Genomic DNA, 6,170 nt, shown 5'->3' with positions numbered 1-6,170 from the left:
GTTGCCAAAGAATTGGTCTAATAGCGATTGTATAGTTTGCGTGGACTTGTAGAGGTAGAAGACTTTGTTCACAACTTTTTCAGTGTTTCTCATATTGGTTGGGAAACGAAACTTTTTGTTTAAAACAAAGATTTCCAGAAACTGCCTCAATTTGTTGAGAACTTAGTTGACAACTCTGGTGTGAATGTGGCCTAACTTTAACAGCAAATTAAACAACTTAATTATTGAGTAATTCTAGTTTATTGCAGAAAAGCTACATAACCGACATGAATTTTGCATTTAGTAATGAGGCATCTGATCATAACTAGTTTATTGAAAACCAAATTAATAGTAGAAAAAGTTATAACAGCTTATTTCGATTCAGTAAAGAATGACCATCATGCTATCATGCCTCTTTATGCATAGCTAACCATGATATTAGTTTTTTGCAATAATTTACATCAAAACACATTGAAAATTCAGATCTTTGACAACCTCGGTAATATATTGATTTCTTGTGTATTATAAAATTGGTAAAATATTGAAAAATTATACTATGAGGGAAGCTTTTTAATTAATGTGATATCAAAATTAACTGGATGATATACAGTGCAGTCAAGGAAAGGTTATAGAGGGGAAAAGTTTGGAAGACAATTTTTGGCCCCGCAGTTCTGTTTTGGGTGGTAAGGGGGTAAACATATCAAAAGTCTCCCCCCACCCCTTGTGCTAAGGGGGTGGGGGTGTTTTAAAGATAAAATTTTTTGGTTTCTCACATATAACTCGAAAACTATGTATCTGATGTGTTTGGTATGAGGGACTTCAAGTGGACTGTATACTAAGTTGAATGAAATGTATGTTAAATAATAAATATAATTAATAGAAGGCTGATGTTGTTCATCAATACCTTTACCCAAACTCACATAAAACTTATGAGTAAAACTACTAAATACCTGGTAGCAAGGTAGACGCCAAGAAATTGTAAGACAATGTAACAATAACAAATGATTGCATTTATTGATATAAGTGGCACTTTACAAATGGCCTTAAAAGTTATGATGACTGCACTAAGTAGGAAAAAAGACGTTTAATGAAAATCAAAAATAACAAAATAGTAAATTTGAATAAGCAGTAAAAAAGGAATTGTCAATTGATTCAATTTGGTTACAACAATACAAAGTATTCATATAATAGTTGTGTGATGTAACAAATGATCAAAAATGATAGTGCAATGTAGCAACATTTTCAATATTGCAACTAGTGTCAACTCAGCGGTTCCAAACCTTCAACAGAGGGGATAAAGATGTGCACTTTTGCTATGTTAATCTTCTAACTAGTCAAAATTAAGCTGCTACGTCAAAAATTGTGTCACAGACACCCGCTTCAAATTTAATTGCCAAATGAATAATTGTTGCAGCATTGGAAATTCCATCCCCTACATTAAAGTTGCTATAACAATGAAACAGAAACTTTGAATAGTGAAATAATGCACCATTTCAAAGAGAATTTAATGCTCTACAAACCTACGATAAGCATTGATTTTTACGATGCATTGTTGGAGAGTTATAATTCCTGAAAGAGGCTCTATGAGCTCATAATCTGCATTGATTTTTCCCATCAATTTTTAAAAAGTTATAAGAGTAGAAATAGAAAAAAATTGGAGGCGAACGTGTTTTTTTCAAAAATGTCACACATTTAAGAGCGGATATCTCGAAAACTAGAAAAGTTGTGAGATGAATATTGTAGGAAATTATAAAAATTATATAATAATAATAATATTCGAGTGACCTGGCTGGCTCAGGTCTGGTGTCAGAGTTTTCAGGTCGCTGATCAATTTCAGGGCCTCTGACATGACCTAACGACTGCTTTTTAGGCAGCCGGGACCGACGGCTTAACGTGTCCATCCTGAAAACGAATTATATAATACTTTTGTATGTAACAGTTATGTCCGTAAGATACATAGTTTTCGAGTTATATGCGAGAAACCAAAAACTGGTACCTTTGAACCACCCCACCCCCTTATCACAAGGGGAAGGGAGGGGATATTTTTACCTCCTTAATACCCAAAACAAAATTGCGGGGTCAAATATAGTCTTCCAAACTTTTCTCTCTATACCCTCTTTTGAGCATTCATTGTCTGGACTATATAATAATAAAGTTATGATTTTGGATGCTTGGTTCCTATTGTTAGATGCAGAATGGAAACTGAGTAACACACGATGGCTTTTGATGTTCACGCTTTCTATCCGTCCATCTACACTGTGTAATATGTTTTGGTGTCTGAAAGAGAAAAAACAAACGAATTATTGATTGATCGAATGATAAAAAATAAGTTGATGAAATTTGAAAATAACATTTTGAATGTTCAAGTTGTAGCGATAGGTAGGAGTGGTAGAATAAATATGTTGTAATATACTTCTACTTACAGTTCACTAAGCATAAGACCCAATTCACACCAAAGTGGCGTAGAGGATTCTCACACCTCTAGAAATATAGAAATATGGTCCAATGGAAACAGAATGGACTTGGTGCTACATCTCTTCTGTTTGTATTGGACTATATTATAGGCGTTTTGCGCTAAGACTGATTTGCTTGAACAAAGTGAGGTAGGAACATGGTGTAGTGAGTAGACGGGGAGATTTCCAGGGTAGTCAGTGCTGATTTTTGTGGGTAGTAATGTAACTCGGGAATATTCCCATTGGGAAGAAACTTATGATTGAGTAATATTTCTCTGCCCAAGAAACCATGGGAATAAATTGCATTAAAATAGTTTATATTATTTATCAATTTCAATCACATTTGACAATCATAATCAATAAATCATCCATTCGAAAAAGCAGTGTAAATAGCTCACAAATTACATCAATTTTTTATATAATTTGGCTAGACTTTACGTTGAGTGAACCAGTGATCACCTATATCGATGAATTTAGTTGGGTTAGTTAGATAGTATTAATTAAATATACTATCGATTTTACTGATTCAATTAAAGCAAAGCGTCCCCTTCTTTATTCTTTATCATAATAAGTATATCATGAAAATGATAGGGAGAGGAAAAATAAGGTAACCCTGTGCTGTTCCTCTCCCAAATTTAGATAAAGTTACACATAGTCCGAAATATGTCAAGTCTTGTAGTTCTTCACTTCACAAAATTTTCAGCCCTAAAATATTTTCAAATTTAGATGCTTCAAAACCAAGCCTTCGTAGAAAGAATATTACACATTATTATCACAAAAAATGAAATATTCACATACTAATGAAATTTTGAAGAAGCGAACATTCTAGTATGTTCTTTATTATTTTATTTTTGGGTTTAAATTATTGTGAGCTTCTTTGCAAAATAATAGATGATTTATCATTATTAAATTTCTTGAGCAATACAAGACGAAGTAAACCCAAAATTCAACTTCTTGAGCAATTCAAGACGAAATAAACCCAATATTCTGTTGACTAAGCTTACTTGACTGATAGGAATATGAGTATATAACAGATTTAATTTACTAGACATAAAATGGAAGTAGCATCACTGTTTATACAAGAGGGTCTTCTAACTGTTTATGGCCTTTATATTTTCAGATCTGCTGTGAATGCATTTGGTGACCTGGAGGTCCAGCCTGTCAGGGGAGACTCCCATGAGTACGGCACTCGTAACAGATTACGGCTGGATCTCCCATACTGCAGGTTGGGGAGGACGCAGTCCAGTGTGGTCTACCTGCCGGGAAAGATTATAAATAAGCTGCCCATTTCAGTGAGGAGTCTACCTGTGGCTGCCCTAAAGCGAAGGTTGAAGCACTTCCTGCAGGAGAATCCTTTCTACTCACTTAAAGAATTCTTTGAATGTGACAGTGCACTGGTGAGTAGATATTTTTGACTTTTTTTGGCGCTGTGATGTCCGCTGCTGGTTTTGCCTTTTTTGGCTTTTATGTTTTCTCCTGACTTGTCTCTTGTGAGCATGCCCTGCATGGTCACTTTATGGACAGAAAGTTTATTATTATTATTTATTATTATTATTATTATTATTATTATTATTATCATAATAGTGGTACAGTATACAATAATCAAGGATGTGCACCACGCTTTTTGATTCTTTTTACTGGCAAATTATCAAAGTATTACGAATTGTATACTATCAATTTATTTAGATTTGACTAATTTTAAGAAAAAAACTTTTATCATTTTTACTTTTATTGGGCGCTTTGAAAGCGCCAAAAGTTCAAATCTTGGGGCAGATCCATTACATCATAAATGATAGCAAATAAATTCAACTTTGAGGATAGATCTTTCCCAATATTTGAAAGTTATGCGCTTTTAAAGCGCCTAATATCAAAACGAAAAAAATGATAAAAATATTTTTTCCTTGGAAATAATATGATCTATGATAGAATTCAAATCAAAATACCTTCGAAATGGAACCAATAATAAGTTTCCAAAAGCGTGGCGCGGAGCCTTAAATTATTAGAAACTGAATGCTTATTCTTCCTCACACTCATCAAGAAGTGATAAATAATTATTTATTTATTCATTATTATAAATAATTATTTATTCTAATCATTTCAATATAACTTGTTTATATGATTATCAATAAGTTTAGTTAAAAAAGGCGTTTTCTTAGTTATCATACAAAATAGTCATAAACTCTCGGACATTTATGAATTTTGGGAATCAACTCCCTGGGAATAAATGTTTCTGATCTTCAATTACAGGGAATTTTGCATCATAAGTTGAGAGATGTTTGATTTGAAATTGAGTTCTTAGTCAATTACCAACTCAATTTAAAATCATACACCCTCTTAAACATAATCACTGACAAAACAATTTATAGGTTTAATGGTCGAGTTAGATTTAATAAGTGGTGTCCAAGATTCAATGGTCCATTAGATTTAATAAATGGCCTAGAAACTGGGCATACGAGTAATATAATCTGACAGTTTCAAATTGGCAGGCAAGTGAAACAAGTTTGAATGTTCTTGTTTGAGGATGAGACTCGTTTAATGGATTCTAGATATTTCCGAATAATAATTATTGTTCATCTCTAAGACCAATGATCAAGTAACGCCTTACTCACCGTCGAATGATTTTGTGTCTTCATGAACAGGCCTCTCTACACTGACATGGGGGTAGATTACAGACTGCATGTTTTCTAAAAAATAAGAAAATGTTGGATATGAATGGGAAGAAAAAAAACTAAAATTGTAAACAAGTTAAGAGTTTAAGCTAGGGACTTGCTCCATTCAGGATGGATTAGAACCTTATGCCACAAACCTCCTGCAATCATTATTTTTTCCTGAGGAATAAAACATAATTAGTTATTTCAAACAAGAATGAAAAGTTAATATTACATCAGATATCCTTTATAGAAGACAGTAGACAGAGAATCGGAAACTGTGTTCTTCTATCTCTCTCTCCACTGTTATTATAACGGTAATAAAAACATATTATATTATAATATAGTAATATTTTTAAAGAGTGTCTATATGTAGACAAGTATGCACAATTGAAGTGCATTAAAAGCTTGTTAGTTTATACAGATCTAGATAGATAACAATAATTTTTACAGACGCCATTTAGTAAAAATTCTAACACTAAATAAATTTTTAATGTCAAATGCATTATAAGAATATGCCATATACAGGGCTACGGCATATCTTCCAGTATCAATGTTTGTTGGTTTTACAAAAAGTTAGGCTACTGGTTACGGGAATGAATGATTATTGATAATCCTGAAAAGCTAACTATATCATAACATAATAAAAAGGGAAAAAATACATTACTTTTTGAATAATAAATTGGACCTGTTTATTTTCAAAAGTTTGATTTTCAATCAAATTTGTTTGTCTTACCTGGAACCTGGTACGGTACAGTAAAGAATAACATCAATCTTCGTCATTATTTTATGTTATCATACAGCTATATAGTCTAGCTCAAATCGATTTTGGAAAATAATTTTATTTTGAAACTTTGGCTTTTGTAGCTAAAATATTCATATAACTTGCAAACTAATAATTATTATTGATTATAAGTAAACACAACCATTATTTTCCGCTAAAATTACAACATAACCTACAAAGAATAGAAACATGTCTCGTAACTCTCGTAGTTCACAAAACGCCCACTGGAGCGCTGTCAGCATTCCAAGTTCACTGTGAAGGTCGGCCGCCATCTTGGTAAACATTTCAAATTCCACTTCTATCGTT

At 32.6% G+C, this 6,170-nt stretch overlaps 1 long non-coding RNA gene across 1 annotated transcript; it reads right to left on the bottom strand.

The window, feature by feature from the left end:
* Positions 1-220: 220 nt before the first annotated feature.
* On the bottom strand, positions 221-6,170 carry LOC111049808. The gene is made up of 3 exons (XR_002606015.2): positions 5,817-6,170; positions 5,042-5,116; positions 221-2,256 (listed from the first exon to the last, which is right to left on the bottom strand). It is a non-coding gene; the product is annotated as an uncharacterized LOC111049808 (long non-coding RNA).

The sequence above is a fragment of the Nilaparvata lugens genome, chromosome X (genome assembly GCF_014356525.2).
Source record: "Nilaparvata lugens isolate BPH chromosome X, ASM1435652v1, whole genome shotgun sequence".
Taxonomy (NCBI): domain Eukaryota; kingdom Metazoa; phylum Arthropoda; class Insecta; order Hemiptera; family Delphacidae; genus Nilaparvata; species Nilaparvata lugens.
This window is presented reverse-complemented; position numbering and strand designations above follow the sequence as displayed.